Raw genomic sequence first — 14,013 nt, forward strand, 5'->3', positions numbered from 1 at the left:
AAGGCCACATCTGGTGACTCCATTTCTTAATTTCCAAAGGAGAAACTGCTGGTGAGGGGTTGTCCTTGATAAATGTGCTCAGTTGGCATGTGCCAAGTGCTGGCAAGAAACTTACTTCCAGAGAACCTTTTTTCTGATTTCTTTGAGAAAAAAAAGAGCCCCTATTCCTCAGGACACACCTGCACATGTGGCTCAAGCTCCAATGGAAAGCATTCTGCAGAATGCACCATGCAGAACTTCTGTGTCTCAAGTTTGGACCGGCCTGAAGAGTGTGAAATCTTGAGGCCTGCGGGCAGTGTGTAGGGCCCTCTGCCACCATGCAGGAGGAAATGGGGAAATGAGAAGGTCTCCTGGGGCCTCAGCTGTGGTCCCTGTCCTCCTTATGGAGAGCTCCCCGAAAATCTAGAAAGGTACCTCATATACCACTGGCTATGCTGTGAGGCCAAAACTGAAAGTCAATTGGTCCCCCAAGAAGGTGGGACTGGACAGGAGGGAGATGGGCTTCAACAGAGTGACCCCCAATCACACACGCACCCCAAGAGACAGCCTCTCGCTGGAGCCTCTGGGGAATGGGGACTATGAAGACCAAAGCACCAAGAAGCCTGCAATCACTGCTTGACAGATGGTGTTCACCTTGTCTCCCCATGCTAAGAAAAACAGAATCTTTCAAAGCTTTCCTTTTTATTTTCAGAGAGGAAGGTATTGACCTTACAGCATGAAGAGCTCAGTAACGTGTGTGCAGACTCAGAGAGTACACTGCTGACTTTCACACGTTTTCTCAGATTTCTTAAATAAAATTAGAAAGGTCACTACAAACTCAGAGCACAAAGGTATCAGGCCATATCTGATGGCCTCCTTGGTTTCCTTTATAGATCATCAGGAGGGAAGGCATTGTTCAGGCTCATTTTCCCAGTGTGAAGTGGGTAAGAGAATCGCGGACGCCAGTGTTCCATCAAGGAAGCTGCCCACCGGGCCTGGCTCTGACCCGGACTTCCTGGTCAGGGGTGCTCTAGGTCTGGCAAAATTTCCCCGGGAGCAAAACAGGTGTGCTTCTCCTTCCCCCTTTCCTACCCAAGGTCTGTAAAGCCTCAAGTCCCTTCAAGAAATGCTTCACAAAGGACAGCCCACCGTCCATCTACCCCAGAACATTTGGGATTTTATTAGAGCTTATGATTGCTTGTTCTGACCCCAAATTTACTGAATCAGTAAGGGACGCTGCATCACTAAAGAGATGCCCAAGTGAATCTCTGGTAGAGGGAGATTTGAGGACCACTGCTATAAGCCAGAAAGAACAATCAGAGTTGGTATCTTCTGTCATCCCTGGATTAGAGCAGAATTTTGAAAAGCCATATAGGGGCTTTTCCTGGGAGAGTAAGATCTGAGATCAGAATATGTGAGCTCTGAGGGGATGAGATTCAGAAAGCTTACATTCTGATGCAAGGGGAGCCTGGAGGTAAGTACCAGAAAGAAGGTGGCAGCATGAGGAGTGAGGACTGAGAAGTCCTGTGTGTTACCCAGGCACAAGGGGATATGCATCTTGGAGGACAGTCCCAAGGAATGGAAGTAGCAGTATGCCAAAAGAACTATGAGGGTAAAAATCACCTACTTAAAAATTCTGCCTCAGGTTGGAGCTGGAGTTCATTTTTTCTTTCATTCATTCATTCATTCATTCATTCATTCAAGGATTTCTTCTTCCAAAATGCACTTGAGGTGTCTGGACCTGAATCTGACTCTAAAGCATGAAGTTAGCTCCTCATATGTCCAAGCTATTGCTCAAGAGGCCCTTAGGTTCTGGAAGATGCGCGAAGTGAGATGATGTCTGTTATTAGGGGCGTCCCACTGAACATCAGTACCTCAGATGTCCCTGAAGGTGTTCTTAAATAAACGACCTTGGTTCTTTATTTTTGACCTAACAAGGGAAACAGCCATAATTCTTCTAGAATGAAAACAGCTGAAAATTTGTAGTTCTATGTAAACAAAATAAACCAATCTCAGGAGTGGCAGGGACAAACTGGGTAGGGTTGAGAGGCTCAGGCAAAACTCTCCAAACCTTGGATATTATGTCCAAGACTTAATTCTACTTTCAGCTCCACCACAGCATGGTGACATGTCCCACCCACCCCCCAATCTGCCTTAGAACAGAGTGACCATTATTCTGGACAAAGCTGATTGGCTACTGGTTACCTACGAAGGTGGAACTGAGATCCCGACACCTGAGTTCCTCAGAAAACACAGATCTGGGACATATTTCCTTAACCAAAGTCTGCACAGCGTGGAATGCAAAACGATACCCCACAGTGTCTTAAAGGCAATGTCTGAAGGCCACGTACTGGAGTTTTTTAGACAGTTACTCCTACTCGGAGAGAATCTGGCCACCTCAGAGTCCTACACCCCAGCAACACCTAATAATGAACACACCAGAGCTTCCCTGGCCTTCCTGCCCCATCCTTTGCTCCCTCTACACATCCCTCTGCTCTCAGGGCAACGGCCTCAGCTCTGAGCAGCCTTCCCCAGCTGCAGGGAGCAGTCCCTCCCTTCCTGTCCAGCCTCCATTCCCCCATACCTTTCCTCAGACTCCAGCCATGCTTCCTTCCACCTGCTGGACTCTCTCCTGCCTCCAGGCTTCCGGGCCTCCATGCCATCCTCCCCTCTAGAACTCTGTCCTCTGGGTCTCTTCCTGGTCTCACTTCTTGCTGGCACTTCACATCTCATCATTCACTATCAGTTTTTCCAGGACCCTTCCCAGAACCTACCCACCCCAGGCCTGTTTAGCATCACTGTCATCACACAGGCTCAGGGCTCAAGAGCCCCACACCCCAGGAGGTCTGGGCCCAGCCAGCATCAGCCCTGTGGTCCTGACCCAGGAACGGTTCTGGGCCCGGCTGTCCCTCCCCAGAGGGTGAACCCTCCCCTGCACACCTCGTTCTAATGACCTGAACCGCATACAGAAGGTAGGAGAGCAGAAATACTCCATCAGCAGGCCACAACTAGGGACAGGGAAAAAGCATGCTCCCCACTCAGATGCTTTCCATTGCTTGATCCAGAAGGTTTCTGGTTTCATCCATGGAAGCACAACCAAATTCCAAAGGTAGTCCAAGGAGTACCATTTCTATTACTCTTAGATTTTAATCTCTTTTTTTTTCAGATAAAGGGAGTTGGGTTACATAATATGACTTTAGCAAACCAGGTCCACCCAGTATCCCTTAATGTCGAGACACAGGCCAGTGATCAGTTAAGATACTTGACCCGATTCAGTTTGGCACCCTTTATACTACCACATCAAGTGGTGCACTTGTACATTTGTGATTTCTGTACTTTTCAGTCTATACATGTTAAAAATTATTCAAATTTCTTTAAAAAAAGAGAAAGTAGAGAAAGAAATGCATGCACACAAAAGATGATCGGCATCACTGCCCTGAAATTTGTTAAGGACAATGAAGGGCTCTTTGCTTTGTATATATCTTATATCACAGGATAAAAACAGTTAAAAAAAAACACAATGAAGGGTGTCAGCTCCCCCCACAGACAAGAGTTTCCTGCCCAACCTGGTCAAGCTGGCGTTCCCTGTGCTGCTGCCCAGAAATGCCTCATACAGAGTTTCTCCCTCGATTCACATGACCCCAGGAGTTTGCTGCATCTGTTCTTCTGCGTTCTTCCCTTTTAAAAATAATTTGTGGTTTGTGTGTTTTTACACAATACAGATTAGCCTGCTGTGGATGCGTCACTGCTCACAGGCCGTCACTCACGGCTTTTAAAAATAAAAATCGCATCTGCAATGCAAAGCTCATGTGCTCCCCTTTTTAGAAAAGGGCAAAAGATCTGGGGGCCTGGCGCCTGCTTTTAGATTCGACTCAGGCCTCCACAGACCCATGAGCAGCCTATAAAGAGAAGGCATTTTAACCTTGGGAAAAGACTTGGCACTACTAAACCTTTACCTCCCTGTCAGGGGCCGGGGGCAGGAATCAGCTTCAGGAAGCCCAGACTCAGGAGCCAGAAAAGGTGGCTTATGCAGTGTGGGTCACAAACTGTCCCCATGATCAGCTCCCTCAGATTAGCAAAAAAAGGACGACCTCTTGAAAGGCATCTGACCAGAGATGGAGCACTCCTCTCTGGGCTGCACAGAGCACCTGGCTGAGTCTATTTTTAATCGGAAGTGCCTGGGACTTGTGCTGCCCGGAAGGGCTCAAACTTGACCATGCAGCTGCACACACTGAGTCATTCATTCACCATCTGAGGGGTCATCTCTCTTCTTCAGGATGTGATGGGGGAGACGTCTCACAACAGAAAACAAAGGATATTTAGTTCTAGCCAGTCCTACCCCTGGGTCTCCACTGGGGTGGGGCTAAGACTCCTCAGCCCAGGTGGCAGCTGCTTCCAAGGTGCCGGAAGCAATGGCGGAGCCACTGGGGTCTCTGTCCCTTGTCTCCATCTCTCTCCCAGTCTGACTCTCCGCCCTTTCCTCTCCCTCTTTCCATCTCTCTGATCTGCAGCTCCTACCCTCTCCCACATTTACCTTTACAGCTGTGCCAGAAAGGTCCCGCCTATAGCAAGGGATAGGGGCTGAACATACATTTGGGGTTTTTTAATTTATTTTTAAAATACTTTTACTGACAAACCTTCACATGCATATAGTCTGTACATGGTTACAATCAATGGCCCACAGTATCATCACATAATTGTGTATCCATCACCATGACCAATTCAGAACATCTGTATCACTCCAGAAAAAAAAAGAAAAAGAAAAAAATTCATACATCCCAAACCTCTTGCCCCTCCCTCTCACTGACCACTAGTATTTCCATCTACTCAATTTATTTCACCTCTTATCCCCACTAGATTTGGGGTTCTTAAAAAAACATTTTCAGACTGGCTAGCCTAGGGCCACTGTCTCCTTGCCCTCTTACTCACTCTTGTCCTTCCAAGCACTGTGCTAAATCTTAGAACCAGTCACCAAGCTGCCCAAGACAATGGATCTGGAACAAGCCAATACTTCTCAGGAGAATCTGTTTCCTTAAAAGAAACAATGGACACTTCCTGATCTGATATCAATATGGTTACTTCCAAGCACTGTTTGAGCCCATGGCCAGACAAGGGAACTTTTAGGTTCCTGAGTAGAAGAGAATGTAGAAATCATTTCAAGTTGAGAAACCTCTTCAGCAGTTTTCTGGGGAAGAGGTCACTGACCGGTAATGACTTAAGGGAAAGCGGCTAGTAAGTGACCAAAAAAGAGGAAGCCCAAGTGTTCTAGGTATGAGTGCAAGTCACACTCCAGCCAGTCCCGGGTCTACGGTGAAGGGACACAACCTGAGAGGTCAGAGCCCCAGGAAGAATGTGCAATCATTTGGGGGTGAGTGGGTTTCTCCCCTCTAAAAACAGTTCTGGGGATAACCAAGCTCCAGGCTTTATCCCCAACCTGGCCCTCTCCCTTCCAAAGAGCTATTTGTTTTATAACGGTACTCAGATTAGTATTATTTTTGTATGCCAGGCTTCCATTTGGAATCAGAGACTCAGGAGAACTAAAATAAACCTAATGGAACAAAGGCACCTTGATGGAAGTTGCCAGATGTTTTCCCCTCTTGCAAGTCCAAAACGGATGCCAACCTGTGTGCTCACTGTTCAAACAGCTTTCATCCACATGAATGGAACATGGGCTTCAGAATGAAATGTGCAGCACTTGAAAAAGCAAACAAGAATCCTTTTCTTCCAGGGGTGAAAGTCTCCCTGGTGGTGTGGGAGATGACTCCCAGGGACGAGCCTGGCCCTAGCACAGTGGGATCAACAATGCCATCCTGACCAAAAGGGGGAAAAGAAGTGGAACAAATAAGGTATCAGTGGCTACGACAGTTCAAATAGAGTCCAGAGGCTACTCTGGCGGTGACTCTTATACAAGCTTCAGTTAGACACTGCTACCTGTCATAGCTTGTCAAACCCCAATCAAAACCATTCCAGTCAATCCTAAAGAACACCCAGGGCAAATCATAAGATCCTACAGAGGTTCCATGCACTAGGGTAACTTTCCAGAAACCTACAACCTCCAGATGGATATGCGGACCAGATAAGTACTGAAATGCAGAGGGGGGCCAGCCCTTCCAGAACATCAACTAGTTCCATCCCCCTTATCCCATATTATCAACAGCACCGTTTACATGAAAAAGTTAAGAGTAGGCATAGCCCAAATACCCCTAAAAAATGGGAGAAAGATCAAAGGTGATGGTGGAGTTATACAGAGAAGGTCAAGTTTAACATACGAGTATGAGTGAAAAATCATTATACTGATATTTCTTTTAGCCTCCAGTACCTTAAAGCAGCTAGAAATAAAAACCTAAAATTATGGACTTGTAAACCATATCAAACTCTGAAATCTGTTCAACAATTAATTGTTGCGAAGTACTTTAAAATTTATTGTTTTTTTGTATATATGTTATTTAAAGAGAAGGAGTATAACAAAGAAGATAGGATTTAACAAATGAGTATGACAGCTTAACCATTATATTGATATTTCTGTTGGTCTCCAGTGTCATGGAGCAGCTAGAAGAAAAAACAAAAAATTGTGGAACTGTAACCCATACCAAACTTTAAAATCTGTTCTATAACTACTTGTTAAAATGTACTCGGAAATTAGAGAGCCTCTTCTGTTGCTCAGATGTGGCCTCTCTCTCCAGTCAACACAACAAGCAACCTCACCACCCTCCCCCTGTCTACATGCGACATGACTCACAGGGGTGTGGACCTTCCTGGAAACGTGGGACAGAAATCCTAGAATGAGCTGAGACTCAGCATCAAGGGACTGAGAAAAACCCTAGAATGAGCTGAGACTTAGCATCAAGGGATTGAGAAAAACCCTAGAATGAGCTGAGACTTAGCAGCAAGGGATTGAGAAAACCTTCTCTACCAAAAGGGGGAACAGTAAAATGAGACAAAGTGTCAATGGCTGAGAGATTCCAAACAGAGTCGAGAGGTTATCCTGGAGGTTATTCTTAGGCATTAAGTACATATCACCTTGTTATTCAAGATGTAATAGAGAGGCTGGCGGGAACTGACTAAAAATGTAGAGCTGTATTCCAGTAGCCGTGTTTCTTGAGGATGACTGAATAATGATACAGCTTTCACAATGTGACTGTATGATTATGAAAACCTTGTGCCTGATGCTCCTTTTATCTACCTTGTCAACAAATGAGTAGAACATATGGAATAAAAATAAATAATAGGGGGAAAAATGCACTTGAAAATTTATTGCTTTTTTTGGTAATTACGTTATATTTCATAATAAAAAAAATGTTTAAAAAGAAATAAGAATCCTTTTCTTGGTCAGGATGATCCTGACTTTTCACTGACTATATTACAAGAATCAGGGTGTGAGTCCAAACAAAAAGTAATGGTTAGCATGTTTACTATCTATTGGGACCCATCCTAAAAATGCAGAAAGGTTCATTTTATTACCTTAATTTTATAGGAGGGGAAACTGAGGCATGGGAAGGTTACATAATTTGCCTAACGTGTGAGACACACCAAGCATCAGACATAGGCTTTAAACCAATTTAACTGACAGATTCCCACTTTTAACCAAGGCTAGAGAACCCGAGTAGGGAAACGTGAGATAATCGATTTCTTGGGAGCCTTCCTTGCAGGTCATCTTGGGCAGTGGTGGGGTCGTGCACTTTTTTCTATCCCCAGAGCAACTTGTGGACCTCCTGACCCTTGGCTCAATAAACACCTACTGGTTGGATTTCAAGATCTGCACATTCACCAAAAATCTCCCTAGAAAAAATAATACAGTAAGAGAACTTCAAACAGATTTAAGAAAATTAATGTCCACTCAATCATAAAGAAGTTGGGTATGGTTCGCCATAGCTATTGCATATTTAACACCACCACCAGTATTAATATTTCCAGACTAAATAAAAACCATTTGCTGATTTTTTTTCTCTAGGACTTGACATTAAAAAAAAAAAAATCCCTATTTTTTCAACCAGACAAGTGTTTCCTTCAGAATTGAGATCATTAGTCATCTTGGAATTTCTATTAATTGGATGGATCCACAAATTATCCTGAGCCCAGTTTGGGCCAGTTGCTGGCTAGGTCCCTTTCTGGTCACGAATGCAATGGCTGTCCTTGTGGCTTTTCGCCTCCTGTGGTGGCTGGTCCATTGGAAAGGGTCTGACTCCACTATCACCACCACCTGCGGGGGCCAGGGCAAAGGGTGGGAATGTCTCAAAAGTGTTGGTTACTGCATCAGATTACTGAAGCTTGCCACTCACTGTGACTGCCAGTTGAACCCACTGAATGACACTCAATTTTTCATGCATAAACAGGTATTTTTTTTAAACACAGAAATCAATATTCGGTAATAAGTTAAGAAGCATTTCCAAATATTATATACATTATATAAATCTTTCATAATAACATCAGAGGTAACCAATGGGACCTCACAAGCACTTTTCTACTTGTTTCCCAAAACACATTTAAGAATAAATTTCAGTAATTCGCTACTTACATATTTCAGAGCTAGATTTTTTTAAACATTTTTATTGCAAACAACAAACAAAAGTACAAACATCCTTGACATACAAACATACTTGACATGTTATAATCAATGGCTTCCAATATCATCACATAGTTGTATATTCATCATTGTGATCATTTTTTTTAACACTTAGAGCTCTATATTTTTTAATGCAATATGTTTTCATTTCAGCAGATAAACAGGAATAAGGGCAAGAGGAAAAGGATATAGCATGAAACACAACCTATTTACTGAGATCTTCACCTAAGAGAAAGAAAGGTGCTGATGAGAATTTTAATTTTTATTGAAGCTGATTACTGATTTATGAATCTTTGGAATTAGCCAGACCCTAATTCCAACACAGAGGAATCCCTGTAGGACCAGATGACAGCCACTGAGCCTGAGTGTCTCAGTACCAGTTACAACACCTCTGCCTGCAGCATCATACAGTTTCCCAACAGTGTTGGGGGAACTGAGTACCACCAGCATACCTTCTACACTGCAAACTCCATAATGTACTTACAGGGGCTACACACAGAATACCAACACCATTACACTGCTGTAACTGACCAACTTCAATGAGAACAGAGGTGCCTCTTTCTCCCATTTCTGGAAAATACAAAAAAAATCAGTTTTGCTATGTTGATTACCAAACATAGCATATGTCCTATAAAATTCTGTGGTAATAACCGAGCTTATGGGAAAAAAAGATAGGGACAGACCATTCAAGATGGATGCAAATTTGTGCCTAGAAAATTAATAAGACAGTATTAACTGCCAGTATAGCTTTTAAAAAATGGGTAATGAGTCATAAGTTAAAAAAGTAAAAAGGTGAAGGTGGCTTGATGGAGGCAGAGGGGAGCAGAGGCTGTCGAGATTTAACAAGAAGGATAAAATGCACAAAGTTCAGAGAAACATGCAAAACCATTTGTGAAACAGAGCATGTGGTCAAAACAATTCAGGAGGAAAGTGAAAGGGTACCTTGCATTCAGCTACTACAACATATTAACATGCTGGGAAAAACTTAACTTCCATTATAAGATGACATCATTCCTACATGTGTGACCATCATAGCATATAAGCCAACTTGGAAGAGAAACACGTGTTGTAGCAAAACACGCTGGTATCTGACATTTCCAGTAGTAGTTTAAGGCTATTAAAAGAATGGTGAGCTTACTGAATTTTAAGTAGTCTGAATTGTGCCTACACTTCCACCCAATAAGCACACACTCATGTATCCTTAACCGAACATTCATTTTGAATTACTTTTAATGGCCATCCTGGAGTCCTATTTTCCCTAGATCAGTAAAGAAATTTTGACTTGTTCTTGAAGACATAAACAATTAGGATGCTGCTAAATTTTCACAACATAACTACACAGAAGGAATGTGAAGACTCATTTTTGCTGCCTTTCAATGAGGCTGACAGAATCCTGTAAGATTCCTGATGAAGGCTAGGGATGGGGCCAGAGAAAGGAGCCATGCCTCTCCCTCTGGGCATCACACTGTTCTCAGGCTAACCCTATCTATGGAGTCACTTTCCAAAGAGACCCCCTGTCCCACGGATCTTTCCTCACTGGTCATTTCCACCCTTCATCGAGCCAGCAGTTAGAGGTGACCTGGGGAAACAGGAGACTGCATAGATACCGAGGAAGGGGAAGACTGTATTTGCTTCCTAGGGCCACTCTAGCAAACCACCACAAACTGGATGGCTTGAAACAGAAGAAATGTATTCTCACATAGTTCAGGAGGCCAGAAGTCTAAATCAGGAAGTCAGCAGGGCCACGTTTCTAAGGGCAGACTCTGTCCCATGACTCTGTCCTGGCTTCTGGGAGTTGCCAGCAATACTTGGCATTCCTTGGCTGGTAACTCCATCTTTCAAACTCTGCCTCGTCTTCACATGGTCTTCTCCATGTGTCCGCTCTGCACCTCCGTGTCTAAATTCCCTCTCTGCTCTCTTACAGAGCCACTGGTCACTGGCTTTAGGGTCTACTCTACCCCTTTATGGTCTCCTCCTAACTTGCTTATACCTGCAAAGATCCCATTTCTCATTAAGGTCATATTCGCAGGTTCCAAGGATTAGAACTTTGATATGTCTTGGAGGGGGAGACAAGTGAACAGAAGGAAGGAAAAAGGCAGAAGAAAGAGGTGTGCAGCTACCCAGAGGCGGCCAAGCCCAGAGGAGGTGCTGCAGTGGGGCCTGAGCACCCACAAAGCCTAAGCCATGTGGACTCTGGATCCCAGGGGATTGCAAAACTAAGATCACATGTTATGTTGCTGGTTTTCTGCAAACGTCAGCAAGAAACCACTCCACTAAGCAAAATAAATACAGGCTCCAGAAAAGAAAAGGTGACGTTAAATGTGTTTCAAATATCTATTTATGAGTAATAGCCAATTATACTTTTTCTGGGGTTAAAAGGTCTCTTTCACCAGTGGTAAAGAGATATTCTGATTTAGGCTGTGCACTGTAATGCAAGGTAAGGGCTTAAAAGAAACCTGATATGGAACATCTGATCTCTGCAAAACCTAACAACATGCAAAACAAACATGCTGCCACTGACACAGAGGGCACAGGGTGAAGCAACAAGGCTGCTTAGGAACCACGTGCAGACACAGATGTGTGATTTTCCTTCCCTTACAGGATGCTAATATCTGATGAGAAGCCTTCATGCATTGGAAAAGGCACTACCATTCTAGGGTAGAAATATGGTGGGCTGGGCCCTTGGGAGTTACGGCAAGAGATACAGGAATTTGCATGCGCTACAACCACTGGTAACTCACATTTGGCACACAGACGCATGCTGCTAGTGTGAGCAATAAAATAAAATTCATTTAAAAGCATTACTCAAATTGTAGCAACTTTTCACCAGGTATTTTCTCAATCAGATACCAAATGCTGGCCATTCTACTTCTACTTCTTTCCCACATGCACAAGACACATACAGGAAGGTCTGGAATAGTCCTCTTTGTAATAACCAAAAAAACCATGGAAGCAAACCACACCCACCACCAGTAGAGGGGATAAGGACATTGTGGTGTGCTCACACGGCGGGATGCTGCACAGCAGTGAAACTGAATAAGTTAGCGCTTATGTGCCCCAGCATGGATGAATCTCAGGCAAGCTGCAGAGGAATATAGGGTGTGTTATTTCACTTATGCGAAGCACGACAGTGCATCTATTTACATAGGCAGTAAAATTCTCAAAAATAGCAAGGGAATGATGAACACAAACTTCCAGCAAGCAAGTTATCTCAGTGTGGGGTGAGCTCACAGGAAACCTCAAAAATGACGATGCTCTTTTTCTTAAGTTGGGTAATATGGGTTGTTTACTGTATCAGTAATTCAGTAAGATAGCTTACAGATACTTCAGAAAAGTTTCATTTAACAAAAATGCTTTTTTTTAAAAGCAAAAGAAGTCAATCTGCTGCCTGCATGAGAGAGAGCTCTAAGGAGTCTTTTGAGCCACAAACTGAAGGGATTGCAAATCTTCAGGAGAAGGAAGAGATGCAGATTTGTTGTTCCACAGCTTTCTCCTGTCCTCACCTGGTCTCAGGTATGATGCTCCCAGGGCGCACCGGAATCGAGACTCTCTGCCATCACTCAGAAAAGAGGGACTCGGGACTGAACATTGTCTGTAGGCTGCTGGTTCTAACGCCACATATTTCTGAGAGGTGGTCAAAACACAACAGTGCCCTGCGGCAGGGGTCAGAAAACTATATCCCCTGGGCCACATCCAGCCTACCACCTGTTTTAAGGATGGTTTTTACATTTTTAAGTGGTTGAAAAAATCTCAAAAGAAGAACATTTTGTGACATGGGAAAATTATATGAATTCAAAATGTCAGCGTCCATAAAGTTGTATTGGAGGAACACAGTCACGCTCCTTCATTTACACAGTATCCACAGCTGCTTTCGTTACACAACAGTTGACCTGGGTAGTACAACAGAGACTACATAGCATGCACAGCCTAAAACTTTTACTACCCTATCCTTGACAGAAAATGTTTGTTGACTCCTGCACTAGAGAAAAAACTGGAGGAAAAAAAAATTGGCTCAACCACAGAAGAACCCAAGACACAGAATTTGCTTCTTGGCTTATACTGAACCTCATCCCACAAAGAATCTGTGACTGCATGTCAGAATATATCACAAAATATGTTATAGGTAAAAAGCCAGAGGCAGGAATAATGTGGATAGAATGGAAAGACAGGCCTACAGAGGGCTGAGGGTACAAAGTCAGCACAATTATCAATACTTTATAGAATATAAAACTGAGTTTTGAGCCTCCAGAGCAGAAAGGAATGTGACTGGGGAAAAAATCCATAGCCTGAGGAAAGTAAACAAAAACATAATAGTTCTTGGAGAAGATGCTCACTCTCCCATCAGATGCAGAGCCAACACCACGTACCTCTTTAGAGGCCGTCACCCACTGGCATGTCCTGACACCATCCCCACCGTGAGAGCAGCAGCAGGCTATGGGGCTTCCTGCAACAGACGCCAAGTGTGTCATCCTCCAGCAAAACCTGAAGGAGGCAATTCTGCAGAGCCCAGGGATTCAAATGTGAAGCTGCTCTTGGGCTGATCCAGAAGACTGATGTGGCTGGATTTCATCAAAAAGAGACGCATGCTCAGGCTTATTGGATCTTCATCATCTTCTCCTACGAGCCAAACTAAATCACGTGCCGGCCCAGTACAGAAATACGTGCTAAGCAAGCAAGGTTTTATTCCCTGTGGAGAACATGATGCTATGTGCGTACCATCTGCACACCCAGAGATACTTAAGAACAACCCACACTCAGCTGCTTAGATCTGGTGGGTGAACAGTTCTAACAAACTGGCATGTGAGCTGGCTCAGAATTGGGGAATTTATGACACGAGGATTAGCCACCTCTTGGACCCTCCTCTCTCTGGCCTGCCTAACTCCTGCCCATCTAACAGCTCCTGCCCACCTAACCCCAGAGCCTTAAGGTTGCCATGGCTACAGCTATCCACAGGAGAGAAGGAGTCAAATGTCACCATAACATCAACAGTCAAGTATAACTGGAAGTGGATACCAAAGGGGCATCTATCTACAGATAATGAAGTTCAAGCTGAGTAGGCAAAACTTTAAAAGGGCAAGAAGTCATGCGATTCTAGATTTAACATCTGGATGCCATTTGGTTTCCGGCATCTGCACATTGGTCCAACATCCATTTTCTAAAGGTCCTGCAGTCACTGCTTCCGTTTTAGGACAGCATGGACCAAGCTCCAAGTTCTGACCCTAACTTGGTCACCATCCAATTACAAGGTCCCTGGGCAAGTCCATAACTGTCTTATAAAGACTTGATGAATGGTGCCTGGATGCTCCATTAGAACTTAGGTAGTGCTAAGAGCTGCTGGTGATCAGTTTGGTTCTAATTACAGAAGAAGCATCAATCCATTTATGAAACTCTTTTGAAAAAACACATTAAAGATGCCATGTCTATTTATATATAATCTTTGAAGGGTAATATATTTTACTTGGTTAAAAAAA

General features: G+C 43.9%; 1 protein-coding gene across 2 annotated transcripts in view; it reads right to left on the reverse strand.

The window, feature by feature from the left end:
- Nucleotides 1-14,013, reverse strand: part of EEPD1 (endonuclease/exonuclease/phosphatase family domain containing 1) — a 144,034-nt gene that overhangs the window by 100,933 nt on the left and 29,088 nt on the right. The window lies entirely within an intron of this gene.

This window comes from Tamandua tetradactyla, chromosome 1, assembly GCF_023851605.1.
Source record: "Tamandua tetradactyla isolate mTamTet1 chromosome 1, mTamTet1.pri, whole genome shotgun sequence".
NCBI lineage: Eukaryota > Metazoa > Chordata > Mammalia > Pilosa > Myrmecophagidae > Tamandua > Tamandua tetradactyla.